The 21,958-nt window shown below is 47.7% G+C and overlaps 1 protein-coding gene across 2 annotated transcripts in view; it reads left to right on the plus strand.

Moving 5' to 3' along the window:
- LOC138580432 (bactericidal permeability-increasing protein-like) overlaps positions 1 to 21,958 on the plus strand; it is a 279,140-nt gene that overhangs the window by 18,866 nt on the left and 238,316 nt on the right. Inside the window, exon 1 of one of the 2 annotated variants that reach the window (XM_069650972.1) lies at positions 18,269 to 18,490. The exons of the other annotated variant lie outside the window; for it this stretch is intronic. The gene's annotated coding sequence lies outside the window, so the exon portion shown is untranslated. Of the gene's footprint in view, positions 1 to 18,268; positions 18,491 to 21,958 lie in introns of those variants that run through there. 2 annotated transcript variants of the gene reach the window in all.

Genomic DNA, 21,958 nt, shown 5'->3' on the forward strand with positions numbered 1-21,958 from the left:
GCCAAGAATGTTCAATAGCAGAACTCAATATGAGCAAATTGTGAGATGTGCTTGATTTGTCCCTAAAACCAATTTGGTTCTGAGGCAGAATCTTGTTTTCGGATATCCACAATTTCAATTTATAAAGAAGTACTTTGGTGAAAATGTTGGAGGTGGAATCTAACATGGCTAACATACGGTAGTTGGATGGCACGTCCCAAGCACCTTTCTTATGAACAGTCAATACATTACTAAGTCGCCATGACGGCAGAAGGGATCCATGGTTCCCAATATGCGTAAAGAGGATATGCAAAGCTGCGCCCCAAAGTGGGGGATCACTCTTGATAACAAGGTTACAAATGCCATCAGGGCCAGCAGCGCGCAAAGATTTCAGATTTTCAATAATAGTAATAATATCAAGTACAAATGCTTTGCAATCCCATGGTGCATCTGGAATCGGAGGAGCATTAGCTGTGGGTTCTACCCATCCAAGGATGGATTTCACATGTGTCACCCATGTGTCCTCATTGATACAGTTTAGAGATAGATTGCGGTTTTTATTCATCGAGAGCAATTGCCGTATCCCATTAACATCTCCAGATAAGGCAGAAATGGCAAGTTTCTGCCAAAATTGCAACTCAAGTTTTTTTTGTAAGATTTTAACCACGATTTATAAGCACATTTGAGAGTCCTGATTTGGGCAGTCGTAGACCCGGGAGGCATTTCATACTGACGATCAATGGTATGCTATGTTATGTAATGTTATTTTGCATTTATATAGCGCCTTATGTACCATTGGTATGATCTCAAGGCGCTGGTAGGTTGAACGCCCTCGGGAACCAAAGTTCAGGTCAGTAGAGAGAGAGAGAGAGAGAGAGAGAGTCATAAGGTGCGTGTGAGCAACGGAAATGTGTGCAGCAGGTGTGGCATTCGTGTGATGGCTGCTTCTTAGCGGTAGGTGTGGTGGTTGGGAGATCAAGAGTATGTGTTTGTTCTGGCAGGTTGTTATCCAGACCGATTCTGGCTGCGTTAGGCCTGAGCAGAACGCCTAGGCTGGATGGTGTGTAACCAGCTGTGCTTATTGGGATGATGGGCAGTATGAGGCAAGTGATGGTATGAGAACAGCTATACCAAATGGTGTCATAGTATCGCTGTGTTCTAGTTGTGTGGTGGTGTGAAGAAGAGAGTAAGCGTGGAGATATGATATGGTTGTTTACCTTAGGTGCTTGAGATCGAGCACACTCCTATAGTTCCAGGCACTCCGACGTTCCATGCACTCCAAACCGTTCCATGCACCCCAAACCGTTCAAAGCACCCCAAACAGTTTCATGCACCCCAAACTGTTCCATGCACCCCAAATCGTTCCATGCACTCCAACCATTCTATGCACTCCAACCATTCTATGCACTTTGATCGTTTATGCACTTCGATTGTTTATGCACTTCGATTGTTTATGCACTTCGATCGTTTTATGCACTTTGATCGTTTTATGCTCCATCTTCTGTTCCACCCACTTCATCTAGCTACGTCATCTGTTCAACCACCTACTTCATCCGTTCAACCACCTACTTCATCCGTTCAACCCACTTCACACGCTCCATCCACTTCACACGCTCCATCCACTTCACCCGTTCCACCCATTTCACCCGATCTACCCACTTCACCCGTTTCGTCACACACTTCATCCGTTCTATCCACTTCACCCGTTTCATCCATCCACTTCTTTCGTTCCATCCACTCCACCCGTTCCACCCACTCCACCCGTTCCCCCACTCCACCCGTTCCACCCACTCCACCCGTTCCACCCACATACTTCCCCGTTCCAACCCCATACTCACCCGTTACATCCACATACTTCACCCGTTACATCCACATACTTCACCCATCCCATCCAAATACTTCACCCTTTCCATCCACCCAGTTCATCCTTTCCATCCACCCAGTTCATCCGTTCCATCGAGTTCATCCGTTCCACCCAGTTCTTCCGTTCCACCCAGTTCATCCGTTCCACCCAGTTCATATGTTTGATTGCATGTCGCAACTCTTTTTTAGCTATTTGAATCACTTTGTCATTGCTGGTTCTTAAAGGCAAGGGCAAGTTAGCTCTTTCATGGACAGTTTTATAAGAATGTTGTACAAGTGTCTTACATTGTATTTCTGTCATTATTGTCGCGATAGGATTGTGAAGGATAGCAAGTTCCACACTTCGATTGAATTATGAAGGTTAGCAGGTGCCACACTTAGACAGAAATGTGAATTTTAGCATGTTAAATGTCATATAACCCACTAACCAAAAAGCTCAAACTTCCTGCATATTTACCTCACTCAAAAACTCATAAAACCATCTCTCGCACAACAAACTGAACGCACTTCACCACACTGCAACAACACATAAGCCGGACCAACAGCACACGAGGACTGAGATCAGTTCGATACTCGCACCAAAGCTCAGCACCCGGTGTATACCGAGTTGAAGCTGCCAACAGAACACCACCCCTCTCACTATCCTACTCCCTCTTCACCTTACTAACCCATCCTACCTCTCGTTTACAGATCCGCCAGAGTGCCTGGGGACCAACTCTGTTGGTGACGGTGCGCGGTACAAATACCTTTAACATTTCACATTTAACATACACTGTTACAAACCCGCATATGAAAAATAGGGCTAACAGATGAACAGCATGGCTGATGGGCTAACGGGGGCGGTGCTGATGCTAATACAGCCAATCAGCTATGGCCCGAAGACAGCCGAAGACAGGGGTTTCTCAGAAAGATACGGGATACCAAATATTACACAACATTGTTCTCCTGCCTCCATGTGCCAAACACCCTACTGACGTACATGGGCTGGTGGTAAGGGGTGTGGCTTCTGCTTGTGCTGCTGCTGGGTAGCAGGAAGAGAGCTCCCTGGGACACAATGATGCTGGGGGCTGCAGGTGCCAGGGCCCGCCCTAGGATTTGCAGGGCCCTGGATGGCATAAAATGTGCTGGGCTCCTTTATTTGCATAAATGGTGACCCGTGATATTACAGAAAATGATTTCACAGAATGAGTCTTTAACATACAAAATATCATGGGCAGTTACATTAAAAACACATTGCCATTAGGAAGGCAGAAAATACAATGTGAGATCCAGCATATGATTTGTCACTGTTAACATTTACCTATGTGGCAATATCAGGAGTCAGGCTTTATTTTGTAGTAGCAGACAAAATGAGAAGGGAGCCTCATCAATGTACCCGCTGAGCCTTCATTGCAGGGTGTGAGCAGGCCACAACTGTTTGGCGGGGCGCAGGAATTGAAAGGGGAAGCACGGGATGCCATACCAGAATGTTGCAATAGCAACTGAGCAGGTTAGGTGACTGTTGCTGAGATGTTATGTTTATATCTTCCTGTAAATCATATGTTTTTTCCCATTCCTGCTGCAAAATGTGCTGTAAAATGTGGTGTTTCGACTATGAGATGGGTACGGCTTACTCACATCCCTGGGTGTGGGAACTTCTAACCCCATAGCAAAAATCAAAAGCTGGCACCTATGAATATATGCACAGTAAGTGTACGTATCTTAAAGTGAAATATACACGTTTGATTCAATTGTCCTTTCCCCTTAGAAGAAGGTGCACCAGACAAAATAGCATTGGCATTTAAAAAAACATTAATCAACACTAGAAAATGACCTGAGAGGGTGGCTTTTCCAATAACTATGCTGGCAAAGTGTAAAAGGTACCCACCTTTTTATCCCAACAATCTACAGTGAAATATTCCCAGGAAAACAAAATCCCAGTAAGAGACATGTGTTTTGATGACACTTTTATGTGGTCTTGTGGGTAAGCGTCTGCACTTGGACAACCTGGGTGGGGGTATTTGTCTTCAGAGTATCACAATGGCTTAGGAGATGACACCGTGGCCTCCCTCGGAAAAAGCGCAAAGCGTCCAAGGAAGCAGCACAGCCCTTCTTTAAAATAATGTGATCTGCGATAGTCTAGGCAGGCACTGGTGCCAATGGCCTCCTCCCCTGCTCCTCGGAGAGCAGGGCCCGGTGCCACCACACTCACTGCACATGTCTCAGCCGGCTTAGGCAGGAGCACAACACCCATGCCCTTCCCCTCCTCGCGGGCTTCGGGTCTAGAAATAATAATAATGGATACACATTCATTAAGGATTAAATAAACATTATGAGAATGAAAATTCAAAAGGGAACCTTGAGTGATAAAGCTCGTGGAACAAAGCGATGAGCTTGTAATGGAAGGTCACTCAAAAATGAGACATGGATTTAAATCCCTTCGGAAAGTGTTTGGTTGCTACATTAAATGCACTTTGGAATTCTCTGTGGCAGCGGAACTCTTTCATTGTGGGATTGGAGTGACAAGTCTAAGCCAGGTGTTATGTTGTTACTTGCCTCTTATAGAATGAACTTAGACCCGGCTCTGGGAGCGGATCAGTGATAATAAATGAGGGTCCAACTCAGCACTGCCCCATGGTGCCCAGATCGTCCAAGGATGGTGGAAATGTATGCAGAAACGGACATATGACATTTATTCATATGTAGAGTTATTAACAACCATTGGCGCCCTGCACTGCGTGAGCAGCATGGAAGGTAACATTATATTTTTCATATAGTGCACGCTTTGAGCTGAATCGAATGCAGGCTTTGGTGTTGCAGTGAGAACAACTCCTAGTGGGTTTGCACACAAGTCAAACTCCCCACACTGTCTGTTAACCATGTTCCTTATTTGGGCCTTTCCATGTGCCTGAAGCGCCTATCAGGTATGTATGTATTTAAATGTATTAAGCGCAAGAAGAACCTCTCCTGAAGGCATCTGGGCGCTACTAGAAGACCGGAAAAAGGGGCATATCAAGAGCCTAAAAGAGGAACGTTTTTAAAGCTTTACAGAAAGATAAATGGTCAGGTATAGCACGTAAACTCAGTGGGAGTGAATTCCACAAAGTGGGAGCCATGTCAGAGAAAGAGCGTCCTCCGAGCCTAGCCTTATGAAAATGTGGCTGTTACCTGTAGAGTGAAGCCTTCACACCGGTACATAGTTGGTGAGTTTAGAGCTAAGAAAGGCAGGACCTATGGACTGGACCAAATGGTGCACAATACACGGGACCTTCAATTTAATCCGGCTTCTAACCAGGAGACTGTGAAGCTTAGCTAGCATCGGGTTAGAATGGGAGAGTTTAGGGGCCCCCAGAGGCAGACGCGCTGCAGAATTTTGAAGAGTCTGGAGTCTCTGGATCAAAAAATCAGGCTGGCCCAAGTAGATGCCATTACAGTAATCCAGAGAGCCCATGACAGAGGCCATAACCACCAAAGAGCGATGAGTAGGCGGCAAGAAAGGCAGGATTTTCCTCAGTATTTTCAGCCTCAGCAAACCGGCGTTACAAACTGAGGAAATGTGAGCCTCCCGTGAGCCAAAGGAGAGACGTTTTATCCCTATGCTTTTCACACACCTACTTGGGGCATGACAGGGACCAAACGAATTAGGCCAGCAGTTAGAATTCCAGTAGGACAAAAGGTCACTGGAGCCCACTACAAGGACCTCAGTCTTTTCCCCATTTAACTTTAGCCAGTTCTTTGCCATTCATTCCCCAATCTCGGCAAGACACCCCCTCAATTTTCAAAGGGGGGGCCCGAGGCCGAGGCACCGAAGCGGAAGATCAGCTGAGTGTCATCGGCATACGTATAAAAGCGTATGCCGTGAGAGGAGATGAGGTCAGCAAGAAAACGCAAATACAGTTTAAACAGTGGAGGGGACAGAGAGGAACCCTGAGTAACCCCACATGTCTCTGAAAAGGGGGCAGAGGCAAACGGAAACAGAGAAACAATCTGCCGGCGCTCTGCAAAAAAAGAAACAATCCAGGCCAGAGGTATGCCTGTCATCCCAGTTTGTTTAAGACGCTGTAGTAGAATAGCATGATCAATCATGTCAAAGGCCAAGGAGAATCAAGACTCTGACCTCTTTGCGATCTTGCATTAGTGCCAGGTCATCGAGTACCGAAATCATTTTTTCTTTTTTTTTAATTTCTTTTATTGATTTTATGCAAACAAAACAATACAAACCAAACAAGCAGCATAATCATAATAGTTCCATTACACATCATTTTATCTTAATCACTGCTAAAACAACCCCTCCGTCCCCCATGAACCTATTTGTCAAGCTAATTCAATGTCTAGTACATGCGGCCGGTTTTCGTTCTCTTCGGAGTCTGTTGGATCTGATATTACTCCAAACAATTCTGCTATTAGCGATTTCCAAGCCAACAAGGTGCCCACCTCCCCTTCTCCAGCCAGGCCACTCGCTTCTTGCCATGCCACCGTTTCAGCTTCCGCCCATTTCTGCAAGTCCTTCCACCATACATCCACCTTAGGCTTGTGGCATTTCTTCCACCCCATGGCAATCCTATGTTTTGCAAGCACATAGGCTAGACCTCTCAGTTTCTCAATATGCTTGAGTTTCCGTGGCCTAGAGAATCCAGTAAGCAGGCCCAGGCCGTGTCTATAACAAAAGCAACCCCCTTATCAGCCAGTTTCTGCGCTACTTCTCCCCAAAAACACCCAATGATCGGGCACGACCAAAACATATGTACCATGTCAGCGTTTTCTTGGTTACATTTAGGACACGCTTGTCTTCCAGTGTTTGGAAACTTAGATATCCTCAAGGGGGTCATGTATGCCCTATGCGTTACATACAGCTGTATTTGTTTTAATATGGCATTTCTAGACACTTTTTTGTGATAGCCCAGGGCACGCTCCCACACCCCATCCTCCATTGGGGCCCCCACTTCTGCCTCCCAGTCCAGTCTCAGATGTGTCAATTCCTTCCCCACCTTAGCCATCACCATCTCATACAGTCTTGAGATCTCATGCCCTCCTTCGGATATATCATATATTGCTCCCAAAACCGCATCTGGTTCTTCTATCAACACTGTCTCTGGCCAGGTGTTCCTAATCATCCACACCAACCTAATGTACGTGTCATATTGGCCCGTATGTAGCCCCGCCTCTTTGTTGAGTTCTATAAACTCCTTAATTGACCCCTCTTGCCAAACATCGCCTAGTGTTACCAGCCCCACCGATTCCCAGTAGGGCCTAATAATCACCCTCAACTGATTATCCCCTCCTGTCAAAGCAACCAGCGGTATCTGCGGGAGGCACGAGCATGGGACTTCTATCAAACGACATGCCCTACGCCAGATTTTCCACCCAAACCTCAACATCACAGGACGCCCCCTCATTTCGGTTTCAGGCAGCCAGATAATTTCTTTCAAATAAAACGGGGCGCAGTCCTGTCCAAGCACCCTGTGCTCAGGGCTCACTTCATCAGAGAGCCTCTTAGCCACATACTGTAGCTGTCCCGCCAAATAGTAAACCTCAAAATGAGGCAGTCTGATACCTCTGTTTTCATAAAAGTTCTGCAATTTCCAAAACGCCATTCTATTTCGGGTACCATGCCACAGGAAGTCCCTACACATGCTGTTCAATTTACTGAAAAACCTCTTGGGTATCATGTATGGATATTACTAAAGTAATGCAGGAGCCTGGGTAGAACTACCATCTTGAGCATAGCCCCCAGCCCCATCATCGCCAAGGGCAGCTTTGCCCAGAACTGCATGCTGTTCCTAATTTTCTCAACGGCTACTTCTGTATTATGTCTATGTTCTTCCTCCACCGTGTGGTATACATCTACACCCAGGTAACGAAAAGAGTTAGTTGCCCATGGTACTTGTAGCATCGGTAGTCTATCTACAGGGGTCCCCTTATAGTTACCTAGCAGGAATTTGGCAGACTTTTGGGGGTTCACCGCTATGCCCGACAACTCTGCATACCTTTCCATCACTTCAAGTATGTATAGGAGATTTTCTTCTGGGTATTGCAAGTACAGTGACAAATCATCTGCGTACAAGGATATCAAGTGTCGTTCCCCTCCTACCTCAATGCCTATCGCATCATACTGTGCCCTAAGGCATATTGCCAGAGGCTCCAGGGCTAAAATGTAAAGCATCGGGGACCAGGGGCACCCTTGTCTGGTGCCTCTACCAAGTTGCCATCTCTCGGATATTACCGCTCCAGTTCGGACCCTGGCAAGCGGCTCACTATACAACATCTTCGCCCACCTGATATAGCCCGGCCCCATTCCATACCCTTCCAAGGCAGCCAATAGCCATGACCACTTGACCGAATCAAAAGCTTTAACTGCAACTAGAGAGACTATCGCCATCTCACCTTCATTCCTGCTACCCCATTCGACCACCCGGTGAAGTCGCCTATGGTTGTGTGTTATATTCCTATTCGGGACATAACCCGTTTGATCAGGATGTGTCAGTCTACCAATCACTTTCTGCAATCGATTTGCCAGGACAGCCGTTAGAATCTTGCTGTCCTGATTTAGCATCGACAAAGGTCTGTAGGAGCTACATCTATGCTCCGGTTTGTTGGGCTTGGGCAGCGGTATTATGATCGCCTCTCTGAGCGACTCAGGCAACCGTCCAATTTCAAATGCTTTGTTAAGCATGTCCAGCATTGGGGGGAGAACTTCCTCTCTGTATACTTTATAGAATTCGCTGGGGAACCCATCTGCTCCCGGGGTCTTACTGGTAGGCAACTGCTTCACAACCGCCTCTAATTCCTCTAACGTAATTGGCTCATCTAGCTCCTCACTCTCCTCTTCACTGATCTTGGGCAGCCCTATGTCTTCTAACGTTTCAATTATCTTGCGTTGGTCACCCGTCTCATCATCCCCGTACAGCACTCTGTAATAATCCGCAAACTCTTTGTTAACCCCCTATTGTGTGGCCACTTCATCCCCGTCCTTCCTAATAATGGTCCTAATCGGAGGCCTAGGGGTCTCGCTTTTGTATAGCCAGGCCAAAAGGTGGCCTGTCTTATCTCCCCCCGCATGCTGCCTCTCAACATATTTCCTATAATTGAGATTGCAGAGTCTTTCCCAATGCCCTGCACATTGTTGCTGTAGTTGGAGTACCAGCTCTGTGTCCACGTCACTGTTCTTCAATGCTGTTTCTAGCTCAGTTTCCATCCTCTGTAGGTCAGCCAAGACCCCACCCTGTAACCCCTTTGACTTAGCAATGACCGCCCCCCGCATCACCACCTTAAAAGCTTCCCATAATGTGCCCGCAGAATCAACACTCCCAGTATTCTCCTCAAAGAAGTTAGTAATCTCTTCCCTTATATCTTCCCTAAAGTCTGGATCTTTAAGCGCCTCTGCTCGGAGGCGCCATGTAGGGATCCTCGCCCTCGGGGGGCTATATTGCCATCCGAGGATCAGGGGCGAGTGATCTGAGAGGACCCTAGCCTTATATTCGACTTGAGTAATCTCAGACATCACATCTGCTGTAGCAAAGACATAATCAAGCCTAGTGTGCAGTTGATGTGGGCTGAATAGTGCGAGTATTGCCTCTCAGTGGGATGTTTCATCCTCCACACATCTGTAAAGCCAAAATCGACTAGCAGTGTCTGCAACGCTCTCGCCGCCGGGCTAGGTTTACCCACCCAACCATCAGATCTGTCCACCACAGGCTTCAACACACAATTAAAGTCCCCACCCCAGATCACCGCGCTCCCTATACACATACTAAGGTTGGTACACAGAGCTCTGAAATATGCTGCTGTGTTTTGGTTGGGGGCATACGTGTTTACTATGTATACCTCCCTGCTCTCCACCAGCCCTCGCAATATAGCCATCCTTCCATCAGTTTCAACTACCTCTTGTATTGATTGGTACGGGACAAGCGGTGCCACCCAGATCAACACACCCCGAGCGTATGCAGGGTATGGCGAGCCCACCACAGTCCCTCTCCACTTTCTCTTAACCAGGTACAACTTCTCTCGCGTCAAGTACGTCTCCTGTAGTAGTGCAATATCTATTTTCTGCCTTTTCAGATACATCATGACTTTATTTCTTTTCAAATAACTGTTAAGGCCCCTGACATTCCACGTTATTATCCTGAGGTCTCCCATAGGTCGTTGATAAGCACCCCCCCGATTTTCCGCCAATTCCGCCCACTCATGCAACGCGAGTGCAACACGCTGATTCCTCCAAATAGGCTCGAAACAAAACTCCCCAACTGTTGCCCAGCTCCATTCCTGGATCTCAGGCCCGCCCACATCTAGCCCTGCCTAGCACAAGCTTCTAGTCAGGGCTCAGTAGGGTAAAGGCGCCCTAATGGCCGCTAAAACTAATAATCTATCGGGGTAGGTCGTCAACGTTCTGTTGCTCCTTTTAAGAAATATTACGCATACAGATGCTAGACAGTTACCAATTGCAGTTACACTCACTATATTCCAGTCCATGTCGAGCACCAGGCTCGGATTTTGCTCAAAGTTCAGCCAGTTACAATTTCCCTGTACAATCAGGATCCTCCTCCCACTCACCCTCATAATGTCCGTATTACAAAATCTTCATTGGGTATGCTCCTGCCGATCACGATCCGCTTCTTGTTCCGGGCAACCCTGCAAGTCCAGCCATGTGACAACATCCTCCGGGGTATCAAAAAATAGCGCTTTGTTCTTATGTAGCACCTTCAATCATGCCGGATACAGCAGCATATATCTGACTCCCGCCACCCTCAGCCTTCTTTTGACGGCGACGTAACTATACCTCTCCCTTTGCACCAGCATTGTATAGTCCGGGTATGCTGTGTTGTTGGTGGATGCTCTCTCTATCGTACCGCCCTTACGAAAATATTCGAGGATCTTTTCTCTGTCCCTGTAATTCAGGAACCTCGCGATGATCGGTCTTGGCGGGGCCCCCAGCCAGGGTTTCCTCATTAGGGCGCAATGCGCCTGCTCCACCGTGAATCCTTGCGAAAGATTCCCTGCTCCAATCCCTTGTAGGATTATGTTTTCCACATAGTTTGTGGGGTCTTGGCCTTCCTTCCCCTCCGGCAGACCGACCACACGTATGTTGTTCCTCCTCGACCTTCCTTCCGCCTCTTCCACACGATTTTCCAGGTTAGCAACCTGTTGTTTTAAAACATGAATCTCCTTCGCATTGTTCGTGCTAACGTCGGTGTTAACCTTCACCTCACTTTCCAGACCACTAGTTCTTTCTGCAAGTGCCCTGACATCTTGACGCAACAGGGTGAGTTCCGTACCCACAGCATCAATCTTGTTCTCCAGAGCTGTGCGTAAATCCGCCATTGCCAAGTCCCATTTAGCACTCAGTCCCGTTATAGCCTCCAGGATCTGGTGCTTATCCCCTTAGGGGTCTTCTTCTGCGGGAGTCACGACCATGCTCTGCACCGATGTTGAGGGGGTCCACTGCGTTTTCGTAAAGACCTCCATCGTGGGTTGCTTGGACTTGACTCTCAACCCTTTCGCCGACATGGCGCTGCCCTCCACTCCTGTACGGCTCTGTCTTGGTGCAGCTGCTGCACTGTCCTTGGTCCGACAATAGTCTGGCACCCAGGTCTCCTAACTCACATTCAAGATGGCACTTCGAATTGTCTTTCGGGTGGGCTATGGCCTCACACTCCTCATTCAACTTCCGTAGGCCTTGTCGCCCAAGTATCCAATGCTATCTCCTCCTGCAGTCAGATCGCCAAGGCTCCATTAGCGTACGCCGGGCCGGGCACTCTCTCTGAGTTATCTCGAACACTTTTCAATATTGCCCTGTTGTACTCATCCTCCAGGCAATCGTCCGCAGCCATGTCCCGCAGTTCCGGGGAATCAGTTTTGTTTCTCCTCGGAGGCCTCTCCTTTGTTAGCCGCCATCTTGGCACCGAAGTGGCCACACAGCCGTACCAACAAAAACATATATATCTCACGATTCCCTGGGACCATGAACTTCTCCCACGAACTCCACTTAGCGTGCAGCTTCCGACGCCTGATCCCCAAAGTTCTAGGCGCTCGTTACAGTTTCAGCGGGTAACTTTAGCAAAAATAAAGTCGGATCATCAGGAGCTCCTCACGAAGCATGTCCTATTCCATGGCCAGATAGCCACGCCCCCCTACCGAAATCATAATTCACTCGGTTCCCATGCGTGGGCCAAAGCCTGCCTGACAGAAATGTAAGCGACCTTCAGCTTCATTGTATGTCGCCATGCTCCACACTCCCCAGCCTGTCTATAATGGTACCCCATGCTTGTCACATGTGTTTTTGCATGTTACCCAAGCTCCTCACACTGTCTGTCCATGGGGCCCAAGAGCATCACACCTGGTCCCCAAACTCCTCACATTGTCCACTCGTGGCAAGGTCCCTAACACAATGTCTGTCTGTCCCAGGTTTGCTTAGAAGAGTGATGTAGTGCCGTGATGGAGCTCCGGGAAGGAGAAGTGGGTAAAAGACCTCCTCATCCACTCAAACCCAATCATGCAGGTATTATAAGCTCCTTAACTGAGGAAGATGAAGGAGATTCTCAAATGTTATCATGTGCTCCTGTTGTACTCTGGTATTTCTGAACCCAAGGAGATAAATCTTCGGACCATTTTTCAACAGTCTTCCGACACCATTGCTGTAAGTGATTTACCCAGGTTGGCCTCTGCCAAAGGCACGATTATATTAATACACCTCATTGCCACTTATCAAAGGACATAGCAATTTAGGATGCAAGCCAAAGCCTATACTGTAATCACATGCCCAGCCCCGCTCTATTCAGTGGCCTTCCACTTCCACTCAAATGTCACAGTCGTCTTGAGTAACTTTGGGCACAGTTCGAGCAGCAGATAGATCTAGAACTAATGTTAATTCAGCAGTGAAGGTCCACATATCCTTAAGAAGTGTGAGTGCTGAGCGGCAGAATTGATGAGCTACTTGGCCATGCTGGCTCTCTCTTGCCCTTTGGAAGGCTTAGTCCCATAGTCTTGGGAAAGGGCCCAGGTAAGAAGACTCCTGAAGAAATACAGGATTGAATGCTGAACTTCTGGCCAACTATCAACAAGTCTACAGTCTTCAATATTTCAATATTAGAGAGAGAGGTCATATCCTGGGTATTTGATCATTTCAAAGGTCACAAGCTTTCTTAAGGCCACCCAGTTACATAATGGACTGAGACCACCTTGTTCTACTTAATTGAGGATCTATGGTCCATGGACAAGACACAGAGGTTTTCCTTTGTCCTGTTCAAACTATCAGCATCCTTCACTTTACTGGATGAGCTGCTTAACATCCACCCACTTACATTGCGATTTGAGAAGGATTTCTGCTTTTTTGCAATAGCTTCTCTTGACCTTCTCTGCAAGAGAGTATCAAAAAAGAGTGCCTATGACGACTTCCATTACTGCTCAGCGTTCATATTCCATTACTGCTTGACCTTAACTCCCAGATAACTTGCTAACTAACTCTACCCAACGCCCCTTCCCACACATCAGGCCATTACTGCACCACATGGATTCATACGGATCAGGCCAGTTCTGCTGAACATGTATTACTAGATATCAGACAATATGTATAGAACATGCATTCCCAGATAGCAGGCCATCATGGATCCACAGCCATTTGGCAATATCTGATCTCCACTGATCATATTCATGCATAGGTAAGAGGCAATCACTGCTCAACCTTCAATATCAGGTAGCAGGCGATCAATGTTGCACATTTGTTACCAGCTATCTTAGCTTCGGTGCGCAACATTTGTTCCGAAATGTCAACCCATTATTGATCAGCATCCCAGATTTCAGACCATAAATGCACATCATTAATTTCAGATACTGGGCCATTGCTGCTCAACATTCATTCCCATACACCATGCCAGCATTGATTAACATACATTCTCAAATATAAAGCCACCCTCACCCCTCACCGGCTCAGCATCCTTTACCAATTATCATACAATAAGTGCTCAACTTGCATTCCCAGAATAAGTGATCAACTTGCATTCCCAGAATAAGTGATCAACTTGCATTCCCAAGGATTTAGGCCATCAACTCTCAGCATTTATTCCCAGATGTCAGGCCTCACTGATGTATAGTCATTCCTAATGATAAGGTTTTCACTGCTCATAATCATTCCTAGATATCAGGTCCTCTTTGTCCAACATTCATTACAAGATAGTAGGCCATCACCCTCACATATCAAGTAATTATTGCTCAACATTCATTCCCGGGTACTGGGCCATCACTATTCGACATCGGCTCCTAGAAATCAGGCCATCTATGATCAACATGCAGGATGTTGAGTAGAATGGTGTGGTCGATGGGGTTGAAGGCTGCCGAGAGATCGAGTAGTATGAGATGGGCTGTGTGTCCTATGTCAGTGATGCTGTGGAGGTCATTAAGGATTAGTAGCAGTCTCTGTGCTGCGTGCAGGTCGAAAGCCACATTGAAAGGAATTGAGGAGGCTGTGTGTAGGGAGGATGTGTTGCATTTAGGTAGTGACAAAGCATTCCATGATTCTGGAACGGTATGGGAGGATAATGATGCAGCGGTAATATTCAGGGCGAGTCGGGTCGAGAGATGATTTTTTGAGGAGTGAAATGTGTCCAGTTTTCAGGGCAGAGGGGATAGTGCACCCTGATTACTTTGGGATGCAGCGCGTGATAAATACATATATAAATACATACATAGTGTCATGTTAGAGACATGAGTTGATGATGTTGAGCCAGTGGGGAGCGTGGGTAGTGATGCAATTGGATTCGGCTTAAAGAGGACATGCATCATCTAGAAAGTGTGCAGGTTTTACTTTGGCAGCAATGGTGATGAGGTGTCTGTGTGTATAGAGTGGAAGGTGTCCATGTGCTGGACCCCTAAATGTTTTGCTTCTTTCCCCTTTGGTTTTTAGGATCTCTGACCTCTTTTTATGGACAGAGCGACTTCTACTGATGTCCCCTGCCACTGCAAATCTTTTTCAGGATTTGGTCCTATGGGAGCCCATGTGGCTCATAGGACAGCGTTCCTTTTGAAACACCCCATTCTGACCATAAGGTGATTATATCACCCTACATTCGTTTTACGGAGTAGGCTGGTGGCAGCTGTAATTTAGTTTCAGGTGCACTAAGGGTGCACACTGATTTACCACATTAGCAACCCAATGTACCCTTGTGGTAGCCATGGGGGTACAAATGTCTTTTTTTTATTTCTGCTCTCAGCCATGTTGTTTTTGAGAACGTTCTTTCTTTACAGAAACCATGGGGCATGCCTAAAATGGCCAATGTGCACACCTTGATACACTCTTAGCCCAGCCTTGCACCCTCTACAGTGGGTTTGATCAACCTCTGGCACTAAAGAGGCCATTATTATTATTATGTATTATTATGGTATTTATTGAGCGCGGACCTAGCTCAGAGATGCAACAGAGCACTTTACAGAGGAATGCACCAATACAGATACATAACGGAGCACTTTACAGAGGTGTACAACACTACAGAGGCCTAATGGAGTGTTTATCAGTGCTAACAACATAATAGATATACAGCAGATACAGCAGGGGTAGGATACAGAGGGGGACAGAGGAGGGGTACATCTGTACCGGGTGGTGGGGAGGAGATGGGCAGGCAGCGTCTAGCAATCCAGGTGGTGCATGGGGTGCCGTGATGGCCTAGTGGTCGAGGAGAGACTCCTTGAAGAGTTGGCTCTTGAGTTCTTTTCTGAATTGTAGGAGCGTGGAAGCGAGTCTGATGCCAATGGGGAGGAGGTTCCATAGTCTTGGGGCATAGGCAGAGAAGGTTTGTTTTCTGGTCCTTTCCTTTCTGCAGAGGCAAATTTCGATTCTGCACGTGTCCTGGCTTCTGGTGGTGCGCTGTCTGCCAGAGATGCAGAGTTTATCCGCGAGGTAGCTGGGTGACTTGATGCCTTATAGATGATGCAGCAAGACCTGAAGATGATTTGTGTGTGCAGTGGGAGCCAGTGAAGGTTGATGAGGGCTAGTGTGAGGAGGTTGTATCTTCATAGACCCTTGATGGGGGGTGCGGCTGTGTGTAGAACACTTCTCAGGGACACAAGGGAGGATGACAGGATTATGCATCCTATAGGAGCTGGACCTGAACATTTGGTGGTTTTTGGGTCCAACCAGTTTGGCTGGCTGCCAAAACTTGTTATGTTTCCTAGTGTGTGATTGGATGGCTGGCTTAGGCCAGGTGATGAGTGTGTAGGTTTATTTAGGGGAGGCCTGATCCTGCCCTCAGTTCTGCTTGATATTTCTTGGAGGGCTGCAGGTTTACTTTTACCGGCTGGAGGATTATGGCAAAGAAAAGCTGCTGTTGCATTTTGAGACCACGTTTTGGCCATATTGCCTGGGCTTGTTTCTCGTTACCTTATCTCCGGTTTGGATATTTGGCTGCTGGGTGCCCCTCCTGGGGTGTCCTCTTCCTCCTCCTGGTCTTCCTGATTGTCTGGCCCACCTATTCTGGGACCATCTCTGAGCCGTTATAGCACTGTATTCCTATTTTACCGCCTGTGTTGTCCTTCTTGGTGTAGGAAGCTGATATCCCATAATGGTATTGGGACCCCAATACCACACCTCTCCTGTTTACTTGAGCCATTCGGGGCTGCCTCCACTCTAGTCTTCTTTGTGGGACTGTGTTCTGCTGGCTCGCTGCACCCCTTTACCCTCCATAAACAGTTGGAATCTGCTTGGCTAGGTTCCTCTGTCTTCTAGGAGCCATTTATGCCATTGCATCTACTTCTTGCTGGTGTGTCTCACTCCTGGGAAGACTGATTATTCCTCTTTTTTGACCGTCCGGGCCGCCGTTGGTCCAGGGTTCAAGTCCCTGTGTGACTGGATCCTGTAAATTGCATCTGTAAAATAAGAGCTGTGGTCGTAACTGTCTGCAGGTTCTCTTCTGCCACGTTTGCCATTTGTCGCCATTGGCTGCTTCCCTTTCTGGGGCCTCAAACCTGGCACTGGAGCTCTCAGAGTTTCATCTGGCATTCCCCAGGGAACAGTTGCTGTCTTCTCTGCACGCATGGGATAGAACTGGCTCTTACCTTCCTTGACCCTATAACCACGGATGTGCCTACTGACTTTGTCCATTGATACCCATGAGAACGTGTGAAGTCACCTTAAACTCTTCCTAACTTCACTAAGCATCTACTTCCCTGCCACGGCACACCTTTCTTCTGGCCCCCTTGGGTCTAGTGAGTTTTAGGCCAATGACTTGAATTTCACCATGCACCCCTGATTTTAGATGTCGTTTTAAAGCTTTTCAATACACTCCTGAGTATGAGCAATGTCATTCTTACAACTCTCATGCTTCCAGGAGTGCAATCAGGTGCCATAAGTCTAAATGTAATCCAAATTGTGGCGGCCTCAGGCTGTGTGTTCTCAAGTGTCCACCCCTTTCCTCCTTCTAGGCGCTAAATGGTGCACATTTGTATTATTAATAATACTATTGTGCGGGGCAAAGGAATATTGCGGCAGGCTTTTGTGTGGGCACCCGGGGTCCTTGACATGACTTTATTACTGTGTGCTATTATTGTCTACTGTTCCCCTTTTCTTCCCACTCCTTTGCCCTCTGATGCGCTTACCTGCAGGTATTGGAAACCCCAGGCTAGTTGGGATGTGGGAACTGGCCATTACTGGGGGTTTTTGTTCATACTATGTGTAATTTGTTCTTAAAGTATAGATCTTTCAGTACACCCGTGTAGGGTATTCTTTGGGTAACCAAGTGGGGGAAAAAAAGACTTCACGGCCACATAATCCAAAATGCATTCTTAGATATCATGGCAGCAGTGCCAAGGTTGGGCCTCGTTCTCAGGTATCACACATTGGTGGGCGCCCTGCAGCCCTCCAGATGTTTTGGCTCCAGACTCCCACGATCCCTCGCCATTGACAATCCTGGCTAGGGCTGGTGGGTGCTGTAGGTCAACACATCTGTAGGGCTACCGATTGGCTACCCGCAATTATCTCTACCTCCTCAATGAGCTTGATGCAGGAATTTGGAAACAAGAGTTGGGCCAGAAAGCCTCCTTTAAGCTCTTCCCCGTTTGTTCAGCCTGAGCCACTCCTGGACCTCTTAAAAAAACTGGCCACGCTCCAGGCTTTTGTTGCCGCTCTTTGGCAATGGGCTTGTAGCACTTATTGCAAATAATAAATACTAATAATAAAAGGATGTTCTCACTAGCTTCTGCTCAGGTTTCGGAAGATGGGGTGGACCTGGCAGGGAGTTACTTATGACATCTCTTAGACCTCAGGTCAGGCTCTCGGCATCACGTATCACTCTAAATCCAGGCGTTTCCAAACGTACACACCCAAACAGAAAAGCCCCACATTCACTTGTCATTGCCCAACTCGGGGGAGTCCCCTTGGGAGCTCGACGATGCAGGCAGACCGTGCTCTGAAGGAAGGGTGGAGGCAGCTAGGGCCGTTGGCGAGAGTGACACGCAGCATCACGGGACTCGGGATGTGTGGTGCACGCTTAAGGCACAGCCCGGCGCCTTCCCCCACCGCCGCGCCTGGGCCACTTCCTCGTGTGTGTTCTTTCGCTATGAGAAGCGCGTCTCGGGGGTTCCTTCTCACTCCTGAAGCGACGGGCGCCCGCCTCTCATCTCCACGCTCTGTCCCTGCACGCACCTCTGTTAAGAGTCGGATTCTGGCGCGGCGCCATTTTTGTATCCGGTGAGTGAATGAATCGCGGTGTTTGCGCCCCTATCCGGGTGTCTGGAGGAATGGGCTGGGGCGGCGTAAGAAGGGGCTCGGGCGAACACCCCTCAGGTTGCCGCTTGTCAGACGTGAAATGTTAACATAGCTGCGGGGTACGGGGCTGCCAGCATCACGTGGGCAATTTAGCCAGTTCTGGCTTTTAGCTAAACTAAGGCACCTTCATGCTGTGGCATCTAATCAATATGTGCACATCCACAAGCAGTAGCGAGTGCGAGTTGCCCCATGCCAGCTGCGAAGAAGCTCATTCACCATTGTTTGCATTGAGGCGAACTCGGGCGCCACCTGCAGCCCGGACAGTAGGAGGAGACTGGGGCCCGCTTTCCAAACTCGTGCTACATTCACTCTATTCCCCTGTGCTCACAGAGAGGACGGACACAAAAAGACACGTCTGCGCTCAATGTCGGCACGAAATGGATTACTGCACACCCTGCTCTGAATCAGACAGTGTGTAAAGACACTAATGTGCACGAGTCCCGCGGAAAGCCAAGCTGTTATCAAAACCCGTTTTTATATTGCGCTTCCATACCACCGATATAACGACAGCAGTGCAGCCTGTTACCCTACGAACTTGGGCCTCTGGTACTTTGTGCACCTCTCAAGAATACCTATGAGTCATGGCTGGACACTGTTAACGCTTTTTTTCTAACCTAAAGAGCTGTTGAATCAAGGTGTGCCTATGCCATTCTGCTTCCCCGCCCTTACTCAATCCTTCTTTTCAACACCTTTTGTGCCTCTCGTGTAAAATCAAACCTTGGTGTGTTTTTTAACCTCCCTTCACCCCATTTTGCATAGTGTGCCTCTTGTGCAAATTCGAGTCTTGGTGTATTTTTTTAACACCCCTGCACCCCATTTTTGCATTGCTTTGTGTGCCTTCTGTGCAAATTCAAATCTTGGTGTGTTTTTTAACATCACTGCACCCCTTTTTGCATTGCATTCTGTGCCTCTTGTGTAAGTTCGAACCCTGCTTTGTTTTTTAACCTTTCTGCACCAATTTTTTCAGTACTAAAGTGTTCCCATTACATGTTTTCTTGCTCCCCTTGGCTACTAGGCTGCCAGTGAGTTTGTGCTTGTACTGTGCTGTGCAGCCCCTCCTCTATCTTCCTCCTATTGTCCGCCGCCCCTTTGACAATCACCACCTCTCCCATCTTTTCAAACTGCTATACTATCACCTACCCCCCCTCTCTCATGAGGTCTTGAAGAAAACACTCCTAAAAGACATTGTAACCACAAACCCTGGTCTACCTATCGCAGACACATATGTCAGTGCAACTTCCACACAGATTTTTTTCTGCCACCCCCCCAGGCCTATGGACTCCCCATCTTATCTCTACTCTCTCTCCTCACACATCTTCACCCATTAATGGTGGCACTAGATGGAAAGTACTCTTGGCAGGCTTCTCATCCTCCAGGTGTATCATTAATGTCTATCAGAATGGCACTATCTTGATTCAGGGTCCTCAACCCAACCTCCTCCTCTTTGACCAGTGCTTGCTGTCCCTCGTCAACTTCCTTCCTACACCTGCTACTCCTTCTTCCACTCTCTCAGTGCCCCCTCCTCCGACTGTTGTACCACGCCCTTGTGCCCCTCCTCGGAAAACCTTCAAAGGCAGTAACCTCTTGCACCTAGCCACTCTTAACGCATGTTCTGCTATCAAACACTCTGCCAACATCTGTCTCCTCCTTGAAGACCTTTATCTTGATATCCTCACTCTTACTGAGACATGGTTCAATGCCAGCTCAGTCACTGCTTTTGACTCCCATTTCCCTGATGGCTTTAAGATCATCTCCAAGCCTCGCCCTAACCGTACTGGCGGTGGGGTTGCCCTGATCTTCCCTGAGTGGGTTCCTTCTTCCATCATACCCAGCCAGCCTTACTCTTCGTTTCAGAGCCTGGTTTGCAAGCTGGTCATCTCTCCCACTTCCTCTCTGCCCATTGCAACTATCTACAGGCCATCTGGTTCTACCAACCTGTTCCTCTCTGAAAAGGCTAATTTCTCCCCCTCTCTACTCACAACCACTCTAAACTCCTTCTCCTGGGTGACTTCAACATCCTCGACTCCTCTATCATGGTATCCACTCTCTTTCGTGACCTCTGCACCTCGCTCTCCCTCTCCATTATCCCCCCTGGCCCTACTCATTCGACTGGACACAATCCCGATGCCATTATCCACATTGATCTTTTGCTCTCCTCCCCACTCATCACTCCACTCTCCTGGTCAGACTATTCTCTCCTCTCACCGTGGTCCTCTCTGCCATCTGACCGCACCTCCCCTAGCCCTGCCAACCTCGTTCACGTACATCCATCTGATGAAACAAGTGATTGCTACTGCCTTTGCAATGACCTTCACCCACCTCCTCTCTCCGCACAGCAGACTCTACCCCTAACTCCGTTCTCAGCAACCTCCATCTTGCCATCACTAATACTTTCGACACTCTTGCCCCAGCAGGTCCGGTCTTACACCAGATTGCACCCCAGGCGAGAAGCATCATTGGCGCCCCCTACCCCAAAAATGACAATAACAAAAATTGTATGTTGCAAATGTTGTAAGTAGGGCACTCGATAAATAACTAGAAGGAAATACAAATTCAATAGAAAATGCATACTTTAGATACTAGGTGACAGTCTTAGAATGTTACCTGTATTATGGGTCTCATCGCGAGTTGGGTGGTATTGCAGTGGTAAATCCTATACCGCAATACCACCCAACGGAATTGCTGTTACCACCACTTGGTCCAGCAAAATTACTGCCAAATTACAAGTGGTGTTGGGAGAGTTAATACCCCTTTGGACTCTATGAGGCATTTTTAGTGGAATTACCACGAGCGGAATTACCACTGCAGTAAGTCCACTGATGTTGCTGCTTTTCAGCAGAAAGTGGGAGGATTTACCTCTGGCATGATGCTGGAGGTATATCCCCCACTCCAGGGCCATACTCGTAGTATGGTGGTGTGGGAAAAGTGTCAGTAATTCCATTACCGACAATTTTTTTACTGCTCCATCATACTTGTAATGAGCTCCATGTGTTCAAAAAGGCATGAGGTGATAACACTTCTGTATATCCCAGGAGAGGAGGACATGCAGCTTGTAATGAGTGCCGTAAAGTGCATATTTTAAGTCATAGAACAAAAATAGTGAAATAAATATATTGCAATGTTGCAAGACTGGTGACTGGCAACATGGGGAGCCAGTTGTTGGGGGACCCCCTGAGGCTCGAGGCCTCTTTCATTTGAAAAAGTTGAAAGGCCCTGATGCCATTCATGCTTAAGGTATGGCGATTGTGCCAGGCATACAATGGCATTACGAGAGCATGTGGAATAGCACTTGGCATGTGACAGAAAAAAAAGATTGGCTTTGCCAATGCTTGTTTTCATTGCGATCCGAGCTTTCACTGAGGCCATGAAGATAACTGGAAGGGAATGTTT

Source organism: Ambystoma mexicanum, chromosome 3p (genome assembly GCF_040938575.1).
Source record: "Ambystoma mexicanum isolate Mex_15411 chromosome 3p, UKY_AmexF1_1, whole genome shotgun sequence".
Classification (NCBI taxonomy): Eukaryota; Metazoa; Chordata; class Amphibia; order Caudata; family Ambystomatidae; genus Ambystoma; species Ambystoma mexicanum.